The sequence below is a fragment of the Cyanistes caeruleus genome, chromosome 5 (assembly GCF_971803275.1).
Source record: "Cyanistes caeruleus chromosome 5, bCyaCae1.hap1.1, whole genome shotgun sequence".
Lineage (NCBI taxonomy): Eukaryota > Metazoa > Chordata > Aves > Passeriformes > Paridae > Cyanistes > Cyanistes caeruleus.
The window spans coordinates 60949914-60964461 of NC_141705.1; the positions used below are offsets into that span (position 1 = coordinate 60949914).

The window sequence follows — 14548 nt, forward strand, 5'->3', positions numbered from 1 at the left end:
GTCTGCATATTGCCAGCACTTTAAAGCCATGGAACACCCACTGGTTTTCATATTTGTCTTTCAGTTCCCCTTGCTTTCCCCCAAAGTTTGGTGTACAATCAGCTGGCAAAAACATGCCTCTGATGATGAATGTGCTCATCTAAAGCCTGGATGACATTTCATTTGTCAAGCTGAGTCTTTTCCCTTCTTAGTCCTGGTTTGGTGTGAGTATTCTCCATACTTCATTTCCCCATGTGGAAAGAGAGGGTTGTCTTCCTCTTTCTTTTATGTCTCCGCCCACAGACACTGTAACACAGTGCAAGCTGGCACAGCAGACCTGGCTGCGGGGGGCGGGGATGAGGGCAGTCTGTCTCTGCCTGCCTGTCTGTACCCATTAGCTGGTTTGTCTCCACTGATTGCATAGGAGCAGTGGATGACTGAGGAAGATGGGCTGTTCCATGGAAAGGACCTCCCCTGCCTCAGCAACACCCCATCTGGGCTGGTCTCTAGCCCCCCACAGCTGTGTCAGACCCTGCCCTGACAGAACGCTGAATTGTGGGTTCCCCTCACTGCCCCCAAACTCTCATTGCTAAAGGAGCAGACAACTCTTGCTGTACTCAAAAAGGATTTACCCAGAGGATAAAGGCTTGAAAATCACAGTGACATTGGAAAAACAGATATCTATCACTGAAAGATAGACTCATGTCCTTTATTTTCTCCCAAAGAAATTTACAACAGCGTGCTTATTCAGCCTGATTACATTAACCTAACTGTTCTTTGCTGCTAATAATAATTACAGGGAAACATTACACAAAGGAAAAAAAAAAATTGTCTTCCTTTAAAAGGTGAGGCTTGAGGTTTTGATGTGTGAAATCCAGTCCTAGCTGGGAGCTATCTGAATTCCCCAAGTAAAATATGTCCAATGTGGAAATGTGCTTCAAAATCAGGAGCAAAATGTGTGACCTAGAAGCCATAGGGGAGACTGGAGACTGAAGACATAGGAGTTAACTGGAGAAAGCTTGAAATGGAACTCCAAATCCGCTGGGAGGGGGACCATAGGAAGGGTTTCCAGGAGGCTCATCTGCTTGGCAATGTCATCACCTAGAGACCTCTGTAAGGATCTAAATGCTAGCCAGAGTGTATGAACAGGAAAGACAAGAGTGGAAGAGTAAACTGCAAAAAGTGGGCAGTTCCTGTACAAAGGTAAAATATCTAGATAGGAGAAAGAAGGAGAAAAACTTTTAGGCAAAACTGGGATGATTGTTTCTCAAAGAACAGGTGAAAATCCTAAAGAATGATGGAAAACAGAATCTGGGGCTTTGGCAGTCTGGGTGTGAGCACTTATTAGAGTGCATTGTGGGAGTAAACAACTCTCCACTCTGTGGACATTCTCAAAGTATTTGTAAGAGAAGAAGTGTTCCCACTGCCTCTGGGATTTATCAGCATAGGGTCTGGCTATACCTTTTGAGGCTTTTGGAAGAACTGATGTTGCTGAAGCCAAGGCACATATTATCCCTTCTACCCTGTGTCCACAAATAGGTGTCAGTGTTGTTGCACCTGAGGAAAACCAGCCTGACTGTAAACTTTCATTTGCCAACTGTCTTTTAGCAGTACCTTGGTTTGTTCATCTACCTGAGTGCTTTTGTGTGCTAAAAGCAGTAACTCACTCTCCTCTGATGCATGTTTCAGCACTGTAACTTTGAAGATACAGGTGTTTTCATTGTGAGCTAACATCTACCAGCTTGAATGTATGGTGCCGAAATAGCAGTTCCCCACAGCAGACACCACACATGAGCCTTATTCTAAGAGGTTAGAGGGGTGTGCAAACAGTTTTTCCTTGATTAACACGAAAACTTTGAGGTAGCTCCCCAGGGAATCGGAATCTTTCCCTGGGGAATACTGGTGGGCCTTAGCATCATCATCAAATTCATACCAGTTGTTCCTTCTCTCCTGAGGTTAATCTGAAATGTGGGATTTAGCGGAGGACTGAAAAAGTTTTCTGTTTCCATAGAAGGTCCTGAGCTACAATAGTCTTTATTCTTGCTGCAAGTCAATCACCTCTGAAGTACTAAAAGAAATTAGGTTCCTTTTCCTTCCTATTCCTGTTGTAATATCTCATTCCAGTATTCATCCAGGAATATATTAGTAGTTACTAATATTATAATACAATTATACATTTTTTTGAGTAGATGCATGAATAAAGCCATCAAACAAGACAAAGTGCTAATAAAATCTTACACAGCTTGGGAATATTACCATAATTACACTTAATGAAGAATAAGTCATACATAACAAAAATACAGTAGTACAATGAAAATAATAAAACTATAGTTAAGAGCTGTTAATTAAAGCCCTTTCCGTTAATGTAATTTGATTATAGTCCCATTCCACTCGGGGTCAAATTAATTCCTGGTGTGACTTGGAGCAAGTGTATTCGAGAGATGTATTTTTGCCATTGGTTAAGGCTACTCTGAATTTTGTGTCATGCTGCTCCTGAAGAAGTTCTGAGCACCTTCTTCTGGCATTTGTGTAAACCTGAGCTACAGTTTTTCAGGTTTCTTAGTGTCGTGTCCTTTCATGCCCCTGCTCCTTGTGCTCTTGTCCTTGAATGCCTTCTAGTGATACCATCACTCTACTGAACGAGAAATGTTTGCTTAAACCCAGGCAGCAGAGCCACCCTGTGACTTGGGGAATACTCGCATCAGTAGGTGGAGCTGTACCGCGCAGCAGGAGCTCACTTGGATGCTCTGGGTTACATCCACATTACCACAGGCATAGCGTTGTTACAGATCGGGGCAGTGCGTTTGAAGAAAACCTGGCAGCTGTCCCTGACGCGCTGCACTTTGACCCGCAGCACAGAGCGGAGGGGACAGCAGTCTTGTGTGATCCTGACCGACCCGGCCCTTCCCATTTGTAGAACAGAGCCTTAGATTAGGGAGTCCCCAGCATAAGACTGTTTGCTGAGTGTGCTTGAGGTACCACTGATGAGTGTATGATCAGAAATCATTAAATCGTTCCTTTTTTAAATGCCACCTTTGTCTCTTACTAATCAGCTTGCTGACTATTTCAGAATGATGAAATCGAGCACTTTCAGTGCTGCCCCAGGATGTACTGGCTATAGTCAAAGGTCTGCATGTGCAGATTACTTTTATGTTAAGTGTGTTTTCTGTCTTCTCACCAAAGTAAACAAACCATCACTTGCAGTCGTTGAATTCATTTTATGTTCGTTTGGGTTATTTAGTAATTTATTCTGTATGACTGCTGGTGTTTGAGTAGAATAGCTGTCTGAGTTCGTTAGTCAAACAATGAGAAGACTTCCTGGAGCTATCTCTCCATGCTTGTAAATGTCTTGCTAGTATTAAAACTTTATTTCTATCACTTTTACTAGTCCTTCCCACAATTTTCACTTCTGTTAGGCCACAATGCAGTCCTCTCTTTATGTTTTTAATACATCTCCTATTCCACAGAAATTGGTTTATGCTGTTGTGATCTGATTTTTTTTATTGCTTTAGTAGTTCTCAAAAGCCATGGTGCCCCATAAAGCAGGCACATACAGTAGTACATCCTGTAAGCTTTCCTGTTTTAATTCTGATCAACACAGCAGAACATGTGAAGAAATACTATTTCATTTACCTTCTTTATTGTATTTATGTACTGGATGAATGTTTCGATTATTCTTTCACTGTAACTATAAAGTCCTTTTTCTGTTCACTTTGCTGGATCATTGCTCCATTTAGCACATTCCTGAGCTTGATTCTTCACTTCCAGGCTAATTATTTTAAAAGGTGCAATGGCTAATCTAAACTGTTACATCAAGCTGGAAATACCTGGAATTCATTTTTTCCCCACTTACAGATATACCCAACCAAACATTCAGTGGAAAAAAAGAATGTGAAGGACAACTCTGATTCAGCTGTCAATCATATCACTGTATAAACCAGGTGAGAAACATCAATGTTGTAGCAATCATGTCTCTATGAGTTTTCCTTAACTTTCAGTTATCTCAGTGGTTCTTTGCCACAGTAATATCTGAGAAGACCTACACTTACCCGCTTATACCTATAGTCTCAGTTATACGAAATACTGTTTCAACAATGTTTTCTTTTAAAAACAGTTATCTCCCTTTTCTGCTGTCCCATATTATCCCTTGGGCTATATAAGCTTTATGCAGAAGACAATTTGGCATCTGTCAACCAGTGCTTTTTCTCCTTTTTCTCTGAGAGAGGCACTAACTTCTTTCAAGAACTCCTTTCCAGGGACTTCATACTGACTAAGATATCTTAATCTTCACTTAAAAAAACCAGGCTAAATTATGTAGATATCAGTATTAGCAATGAGAACTTGTTTCTCTGCCAACCAGGTATGTGTCTTGCAGTAGGGTCATCAAAGATTCCAACATGCCAGCATGAAGCCTATGTCAGCAAAGCCTCAGGTGACTTAAAGTCGTAAATTAGCATGTATTTGAAAAATGTATTTGGAAGAAGAAAGTCTGAATGTGATCAGCAAGGACTATTGCAACACTGTGGTTGTCTAAAGCAACAGAAGTGGTCGTGTTGTACCCAGATTTTGCCTCCATCACTGTTGAGAACTGAAAGAGGGTGTGGTCTTAAAGAAGGTACTACTTACAGCAAGGAAAATTCCAGGTAAACTCTAGGAAAACAATTAGATTGTACAATCATTCAATCAGGTTACCCAGGAAGGTTGTGGAATCTCTGTCCTTAGAGATATTCAGTACTGGACTGGCTATAACCCTCAGAAATTTAATCTAGTTTTGAAGCTGGATCTGACTTAGAATTGGTGATACTTAGTGCAATGGACCAAATGACCTCCAGAGGTCCCTTCTAACCTACAACTCTCTGATTCTGTGGTTATAAAAGAGCTGAAGAGCTGGAGTGAGAAAGTAGAAACTGGGAGGATGGAGGGGAAAAGACAATGCTAGTTTTGCTCTCTACTGTAAACAGTTTTCTTTGGTTCTTATTCTGTTGTGGGATATTAGAGAATATTTAAGAAAATGCTGCTGTGTCCAAATGGCTCACATTCACAATGCCTACAGCTGTGTAATGGAAGCACATTTTAAAAAAGTTCTTTTTTAAAGTATTCACTCTTCTTAGCATAGATTTTCTTGAATCTTGTTGAGTTTAACACTGTTAAGAGCTAGATATATAGGAATACAATCTTGAAATGCAGCAGAAATACCCATAAGGATAGACCATTTAGAATCTATCTTCCAAACAGAGTTATCTGTAAAACAAGAGCAAAGGTACTAATTACAATATCTGGTTTTGGCATGAATATTTTCTGTGGAAGAAAAGCTAGATGGAGTTTTTTAGTAACTTTGATAGTCATCAGCTTCAACCTGATGACTTATATCCATTCCTATTGATTTTTAAATCTATTCATCAATCACTTGTTTTGTAAGTGAATCTGCAAATCACTTCTGGCTTAAAACTCTAAATTTGGGATGCAATAATGCTCTAAATGGAAAATTGCCGTTCAGAGCAGAACAGAAAGTAAGAAAGTACTGTGGTTATTATGCTGATTTCTCATGTTTGATTGTCTCGTTTGCTTATGAGTCTTTGAAAACAGTGCTTAAAATCCTTGGGCAAGGATGGTAGGATGTTGGTCAGTGATCTAAAAATAGCACTGAGAACATGCGCAGATTTAGCAGTGACACTGGTGATTCATGGTTTATCTGATTCTTCCACTTCAAAAAATATTTTCTTGCATCTCTGCATCAACTTACATCTTCTCTCCAAGATCTCTTCATTAAAAAATCAGTAGAGCATAAAGTTCTTCCATTTTCAAAATAATAGGAACCCAGGATTTTCTGGGTTTCATATTTTTAAGGACTCTGAATGAGATCTCTGCTTATGTTGTTCATTTGTATAATTTAATTTTTCTTCCTAAAATATGCTGATTTAAGAGAGACTATGTGAAAAGACCTGTAGTAGCATAAATTGAAATTATTTATGCTCCAATCAGTATTTTTCCTTAGGAATGCTGTGCAAACATAGCAGCATGTCCCACCCTTTCGCATGCATGGCAGACAGAAATATATTGTCATCCAGTGATCATTGTAAGGGAAACTCACTAAAGTGACATTTCAGTGTAAATATGTGATTTACAAAAACATTTGAAATGTTCTGCTAAATCACTTGCCTCTTTCCTTTCCCTTGTGCCTTCTCTATCCTATTCATGTATAGTTTCTTTCTTCCTTATAGGAAAAATCTTGATGCCATACAAACTGTGACAGCATTGCCATCCATGCAGTTATTACTTCCCTGATCCTGTGTGAGGGATGATGGAATTGAAAGCAATGGGAATGACTATGAGAAGTATTTTTAATCTACTTGATTACTTGAACACAGCCAAATGACAGTTACCAAAATGGAACTCCAGAATAGATATTTATTTTTATGGTTCTTTGTGTTTATGATTTAGTGGTTAACCATCACTATAGAGGCAGTGAGACTGAGCTGTCTTTTCCCCTCCTCAGGGTGATGCCCCATTTCCACTACCAGGAGAACAGTTTCTGAAAGGAAGGTTTATGCTCATCCAGACCCCTGTGCTCATGTCCTTTCTGTTGTATGCAAAAGATATTTCAGAGCAGTCCCCACCAGGAAGTACTTCCAGCAGGGCTGGTCTGGTCTGCACATGCACAGAAGGAAAAGCCAAGAGTGTCAATGCAAACCATTTCTTTCTGTCACTTTGCACAGAAACTGAGGCTCTAACTTTATTTGAGTAAGGAAGGGCATTGGTGCCCGTCTCATGATGACTCAGAAGCAAGTCAAGAGCTGTCCTGATTATTATGCTTTCCAAGTTGTGGTTGGCCCATCCTAAGACCAGATACTGAGAGGTCAATACTGAGGTCAAAAATTACCCAGAACCCATCAAAAGCAGTGATAGTGGTGGACTCAGATTTTACGGGTACTGGTGAATATTTTGTCTCACCTGACTAACCAACTGACAGGAGAATGAGGGGATTAGCGTCTAGGGGCAGGGAGATTTGCCATAGCTCTGTAACTTCTTTCAATCTTCTTCAGTTGGTAATTACAGGAATTTTGGAGGCTAAGAAGCATTAAATGAAGAGGGCCTATGGTCCCTTTCCCTCCAGAATTCCCTCTTGGTTGGGAGGGTTCCTTTCTCCCTTGCTGCTGTAGATTGTTTTAGGAAAGCCGTTCAGTCCTGTGCTGTAATTGTTGTCTCATCAAGGGAAGTTCTTACAATCTTTTTTTTAGAAGCTACTAAAATGCATCTACATTTAGCCCTGCAGGGAGCCCTGCTTTGCACAGAGGTTACTTCACACAGGAGCGGCTGTGTTTGATTAACAGCCATGACTGGCAGACAGAAAAATAGCACATAAAGCCAGAGGTAAACAAGGATACTTGATCCTGAGACTGTGTGGAAAAGTAGCCTTCATATCTCATTAACAAAGCCTCAGCTGCGCATATCTGTGGTTGATAACATATGACAGTCAAGAATAAAAAGTCTCTGAGTGACACCCTGCACCACTAATCCCCCGCCCTGCCACTGTCATGGACTGGGAATGCAGGGATTTTTGCACCCTGCAGGCACCACTCTTTACTATTTCATTTAACAATATATCTGACTTCTGCCCTTGGATTCCTGAGCACGAGCTCTTACCTATTACAGCTCTTACCTACTACAGACAGGAAGAAAATTTGCTTTTATCACTAAAATGTGACTCTGATCACACTTCAAGAGTGGATTTGTTGCTGAGTAGGGACTATTCTATTTTTGTAATCACATTTTCAGAGAACCAAGCCAGAAATTATTTAACTTTGGCAAAGTAGATACATTTTTATAGTGGGAAAGAGTCATGTTTCTACAGTTCTTTGTGATAACATACCAAAGATATTGTTTTTGTATATCTAATATAAAAAATTAATTTCCTTTGGCATATCCATACAAGTTCTGTAAAATCAAAAGGGAGTGTGTGTACTTTTATAATACATAAGTAAATTGGTGTCAGGTCTTCCATTAAAAGTAAATCAAATCAAGTGCTGCTTACGCCGTTATGTTTCTAAGAGTACAAAAAACATATTATATTGAACCTCAGCAGAGAAAAGTGCGGTGCACTGGCTTCTCACAGTTCTTTCCATGCAACTTTCCATGCAAGATGGCCTTGAAACCCCATATACTGATTAAGGTGCATAAGGATTCACATAACTAAAGTTTCACAATCCTGTCCAAAGGGTCTGTAATTCAGGTGACAGGAGAAAAGGGAAGGTAGAGAATGAGAAATATTTTTAATTCATAAACTAACACATCTGGTATATTGTTGGTGATTGAGAGAAATGGAAATAACTGGCTGGTGATAAGAATCTGAATTTATTGTGGGTTATATATGTTTATATACCATTCTAGGAAGGTTAGTATTTTTTTACTACAATGATTGGGTTAGTTATCATTTAAACAAACTTATACATTTTTGTAACATCTCTTCTACTTGCAGGAAATTATTTAATACTTTTCCGTGTTGCTAGTCTGATCTAATCTTCTTGTAATTTTTAAAGCTTTGTTTGTTCTTGCTAAGGTATCTTGATTATTAAATCTCTTATGTTAAAGTCTGAAGTATTTTCTGTCTTTGCAACATCTCCCCCTTCTCTTTTAACTAAAAACACTTTAAAATGTCTTTATTAATTAATTTCTGCACACATTGAAGGAAGTAAGTTATCATGATTAATACAATTATTATTAAAATTAACACATACATTATCTTAAAAAAACCCTTTTAGTTAGGGTGCTAAACCTCAACTACTAAATAGGTTGCAACAACAGTATATATCTTTTTGAGACAATAAGTCAGGTTCATATTGAAATCAACTGACTCATCACATGTTTCAGAGGCTCTTGTAGATAATTGTCATGTTGAACAAATCTTGAAAGTCTCTTATGTGACAGAGTAGCTGGGTGTTTCTAAATTTAACTTTTGGTGTGTCATTTGAAATGGTTCCTTTTAACCTGGGCTCTAAGGTGATGCTTTAAGACAGTGCGGTTCCTAAGTAGAAGACACAAGATAGAAGTAGAAAGTTGTACAGATTTTTTTTTTTAATACAGTGTTATTTTTCTTTAATGAACAGTAACTGAAGCCCCGTTGTTTAGCAAATCCTGATTCAATGTATGTAATTACAAGTGCAAAATACCTTGGTGATAGGAACCTCTCCTCGAACAGGAAAATCCTGACCCTGTGTCAGAAGCCTCTAGGATTGTTCCAGCAGCAAGGTTTTGGGTGAGATGGGGACTTGTTTGTTCTGTAAATGTAGATATAAAATGTATTCTTCTATAAATGTAGTTAAGTCCCAATTCTGCAGCATTTGATATTATGGTAATACACAGTGTTAATAGAGTGCTTAGTGGCAAATAACATACACATGGAAAAAAATCATCTGTCATGCATTTCTTTTTACCATTACAATCACTTTCGTGTGATGTGGTTAGACTTTTGTATACAAAGCATCATTTTTGTGATCTCTTGAGGTTTAAAAATTTTGTTCCAACTAATTTTTTCCTTATCTCTTATGATCAAATGCTGTGTTAGTATTATATAAGCATTTTAAATGATAGTTATTTGGGTGATTTTATTACAAATACCTTGTGTAGTTTCCTTTGTTCTTTCTATTTGTGTCTGCTGAAAGACCATAGAAGAGTGATTACTAAATCCATTTGAGAATTACACAACACTTATTAACCAATGTTCTATATTGCTGTTTTACCAGCAAAATGTGAAGTACAAAAAATCAGTATAAGAAAATATATTGAAATGTCTTCAAATCATATGGAACATAGCTGTTCTAAGCGTAATAGGTGATAGAACAGATGAGTGAAATAAAGTGAGTTTATCTGCCAGCAGCTGCAAGTCAATTAACCAAGAAAGCATGTTTACCATATTTGTATTTCTATTTCTGACAGAAATTAAAACCCCAGAAGCAAAAAACCCCACCATATCTAATAAGAAAATGCTTGGTTCTGTAGGCCTTTTTTCCCCCTTTCATAAATCTCTGTAATCCTCTTCAATGGTGTGTGTAGGTGTTTATAAATACTGTGAAGGAGTGCCTTCTGGAAAAGCTTCTGGCAGCTGGGAATTGACTCCAGTGCACACAGCAATGTTATCTGTGCTGTAGGTTTAACTGTAGTACTTCATGCTTTCAGAGAGTAATATTCAAATGACTTGTCAGGATAAACTTTGTATTATTCATTACCTGTTAGAAAAGCTGGTACTGGAGCAAGAATGCACAAACACCCCTTTCTCCCTTTCCTGACCTCAGAAGAGCGGAGAAAAATACTTGCATGGATTTGCTCCACAGATTGGCTCCATGGATTGCAAGGGGTGAGAAACTGCAAAAAATCCTCACTCTTTCTTCTTGTCCTTCTTATGTTTTTGAGTGTAGTGAAGACAGCAACTCTAAAAATAAAAGTTTTATGAGGCAGTTTGTAACCCTTTGAGTATTGCTCCATCAAATTTATTTTTGGACTCCGCCAATAATTCTTAGTCCATGACCCATCCAGTCCAGCTTATCTGCAGTTGCCTACAGTAACATTTTCCTGCTTCCAATTCAGACGACTAAACTCCTACTGTGTACTTCCCTGCCAAGCCTCCTTTACAAAGCCAACTGCTGCTGCTGGGACCACCTTTATGTGGTGCCTGTAGGATTACAGCAGACACAGTACAGATGTGTGCCTACAGCCCCATCTTTTTGGGTTGTACAGCGAGATAAAGTTGTCAATATTCACTTAGAAATGTTACAGGATAAATATAATCCTTGTGAATACAAAGAACGTCTGAGGACACAACTCAAGTGTGTCTCTTGAATACAGTGACCTTATGAGGACATGGCAGGGTGCCTTCAGGTGCTATCAGTTGTCCCTTTCATCATAACTGGCTCCCTTTACTGTGAAAGGAAGCTTGGGAACAGCTATGTGTAATGGCCAAAGATGGAATTGTGCAGGGAGAAACACTTCACAGATTCCATGCCCAGAAAGACATAATTTTTGCTCTGGAAGCACTTTGAGTACATGGAGATATTCAGAAAGAGACTTTACTTGCAGGCTGCTGAGACAGAATTGGTGGTCTGAGGGCTAGTAATGAAAGGAATAGCTGGAATAGTATGAAACCCTAAAGTACAGTAACAGGCTGTATTTTCCAATGTAAAACTTTTATGATTGCTTCTTTTTGGAGTAGGATGAAATCCCGGCTGAATTGCAATTGGCAGTTTGTTATAGCAGCTCGTCTTGAATTTCTCATGAGCTGAGATGTTTTGATTGGGGGTAAACAAGTCCCCCAAAGGGAAGAATGCTACTAACTAAATCAGAAAGAACTGCCTGTTGTACTTATTTAACCCAGATTTTATTTTAATATCATTCAGTCCTTCTGACATCCATCTTTTTTCTCCAGATAATTTTAAAGAAGCATGCATACTCAAAGCTAATAAAAAATGTTTTATTGAAGCAGTTTTTGTCAAGGAAAAAAAAATCTGTCTGGTAGTTCTTCTCCCATCCCCATTTTATCTTCCACTTTGAAGAAATTATTTTAAAGTGAGGAAAATTATTTTGGAAAACATTTAAATGTCTTGTTGAACAGCTGCAGAATGCAGTGCCTTGAGTTTTGCTCCTATTTAAAAAGTCTTTGCCTAAATTAACAGAATGGAAAGATTTATAAATTACTGACATGTTTTGACTGTGGACTCATGTTACAAAAATTTTGATTAATTGAAAAAATCACAATATGTCTTTTTCTTCCAGGTTGGAATTAAACCACTTCATTTTCCAGTCACCACTTCTTCAGAAAGAAGAAATATAGAAATGGATAGGCATAACAGCTACTGAAATTTTCTAGGATGCCTCTTTAAATTTATTTCTTTTTCTACAGTTTTAATCATTTGTGATGACATTTGATTTTTATGTGTTTTGGGACAAATTATGTACTTGATCATGATAGCCCACTATTTTACAACACCACCAGCAGGAAAATGTTGATTATCACAAAATTAAACCAAAGCCCAAAACATTAAATGATAATAATCCCTATTTATTTACTGTCTGCTGCTCTGTGCACTCCCACCAGCCTGACCCTGGGAGGTAAAATTAGAATAAGTTTGCCAGTATTCTGAATTTAGACCAAGCTGGTTGAAGTCCCAATGGTGGATTTACTACCAGGAGCTTTCTGGGGGTCTCTGCACTCTCTTGTGCTTGGCATTGCACAAACACACAGTGAGAGTTTGTGTCTGACCTAAAAAACTACCTCAAAGCTGTGCAGGGAAACACATGAAGCAGAAGCTGAAGCTGAGACTACTTAATTTAGTGCACTGACTCCAAACATCAATTAGCTGGGAGTAAATTTTAATCCCTGCTTGAGCCAGGTAGGGTTTCATTTGGTATCAAGAGGCAAAAGGCTATATCATTAATTTTCCAAACTTAGTGTTTTGGGAAGAAGCTTATTATATTAAGTCCTTTTCTTTTTTGGATTTTGCACAGACCCAATCACCTTGTTTCTGGGAATACAAGTGAGGCTGCCCAGTTCAGAGGGTGCACAAAGTTATTTCTTCATTCTTGTCACTTGCCACCCTTGCTACTGCAGTAGCAGCAGTAAGCACCCCAGTTTGTGAACTGGTTTGAGGTTGTGCACCACTGAAGGACATGCTGCAGCCTGAGAGGGACAATGCCAGTGAAGCCAGGAGGCTGCCACAGCTTGTCCTCAAAAAGCTGGATGGTTTCAGTCAAAGTGAAAAATGTAGCAGTAAAAGATAAATTAAGACAGATCTTGAAGTAATATATTGATTTAATACATAGGAAGAAAATTATTCTAGAAACAGCTGAATTGGCCTCTCAGTCTGTGCAGGAGCCCATACTGGCCTGTGAGTCCTGGTTTCAGTGCTGTCCAAATCACTTTTAGAATTTCTTTTTCTGCAGAACTAGGGAATAATAGTTACTGTGCAATTGGATGTAATGTCTTGAGTTGTGAAGGGCAGAGAAATATTAACCACAGTTGGCAGAGCAGCTGGGACTTGAACAATTAGCCTCTAGACACACAGATAAAGCTCTCTTCCTCAAAGCCCTAAGACGTTTTGAAGGGGATTAGTTCCTTATTCTCATTTTGCTTTGCAAAATTGTGTGAAAGTTGCAAGATTATATACAGCGACAAAACAGCCTATAGCAGTGACCAGAATTATGTTACCTGTGATTAATAAAAAATGACAACACTGTCTGTATGTGGCCTATTTCAGCAGGAGGAATCTAAAAGTTACAAGCACAGAGCCTGGTCTCCATCCTGCTGATCTCTGAGGTGAAGGAGTCACTGCTTTAGATAATGCAAGAACAAGCCTTTTGCAGAACTTTCTAAGCTTCACATGTGGCACAATTCATCTCCCACTGTACTGTAGCCACTCTGTGTTCACACTGTAAGATTCAGCAGTTCCATTTCATCACATTGCTTCAAAATAAAGGACAGTAGATGGTTTAAAACTTTGGGACAGATGCTTTCTCTTCCTTTGGTTACTGTCTGACCTACAGGGCCAAAGGATCCTGCTGCAAAAGTAATTTGTGGGGCATTAATCCAAGATTTTTGGCCTGCAAGAGCTTTCCAATCAACACCTGAATGCTAAGAGAGTCCCAGGGAGGTGAACTAGGGTGACAGTAAAGCCCTTGTGCATGGCTCTGCAGGGTTTCTAAGGTCCTTGATCTGCTGGTGTCATTTGGGATGATCTTCTGGAAATCGTAGTAGTTGATAATTTGCCCTCAGCTATTCTAGCTTTAATTTCTGGCCTTCAAAATGGCCTACACTATGTAACGCAAAAATTAAAAGCAGCTATTAACCATACAGATTCCTGGGAGGTTTTTTGTTTAGTTTGGTTTTAGGGTTTGTTTTTGGATTTGGTTTTTTTTGGGGGGGATGGGTTATTGTTGTTTTCATTTATTTGTTTTTTGTGGTTTTTTGTTTGTTTTGGTTTTGGGTTTCGTTTTGGTGGGATTTTTTTTGTTTTTGTTTTTGTTTTTTTTCCTTTCTGTGTCCTTTTCAGCAAATACAACAATTTCAACATGTCCCTTAGTTGATTTCTTTTGAAATTAAGCACCTTCAGCAACTTTATACCCCTTTCTTATAACACCAAGGAAGTGATTCATTACTGACTGAGAAAGACACTGTGCGATCAGAATCTGTTATAACTTGATTCTGCTGTGCTGTTTTACTTGCCTTTTCTCTACATAAGAAAAACTCCTGTGAAGTGGGGGTGTTGTCAGTTTTGTGATCAGATGCAGCCTGCAGCAAGATAAACATGGAAATGGTAAGGAAGACCTTATACTTACTCTCTGAAGCTTTTTGTTCAGTGTAAGATAAAGGTCACTTTAGAGAAACATGTCAAGAATTCTAGTGAGGCTGGCTGACATCTAACATAACCAGAGAACTGTAAGGTTTAAAAAGGATTTGAAACAGCAAAGAGAAAACAGAAATATTCTAAAGATATTTTTTAGAAATCTACAAGTTCAATTTTTGAATGTAAGGACATTCAATCTGGGTCATGTTTTCTGAACTGCAGAAAGCTTCAGGTATAAA

General features: G+C 38.7%; 2 long non-coding RNA genes across 2 annotated transcripts in view; both read left to right on the forward strand.

Annotated features, from left to right (window-relative positions):
- The window catches only part of LOC111928894 (uncharacterized), a 38291-nt gene that overhangs the window by 16343 nt on the left and 7400 nt on the right, over nucleotides 1-14548 (forward strand). Inside the window, exon 5 of the long non-coding RNA XR_002864362.2 lies at nucleotides 3835-3920. This is a non-coding gene — a long non-coding RNA (uncharacterized LOC111928894). The remainder of the gene's footprint in view (nucleotides 1-3834; nucleotides 3921-14548) is intronic.
- On the forward strand, nucleotides 6096-13461 carry LOC147653178 (uncharacterized). Its single transcript, XR_015286970.1, has 2 exons — nucleotides 6096-10330; nucleotides 11743-13461. It is a non-coding gene; the product is annotated as an uncharacterized LOC147653178 (long non-coding RNA).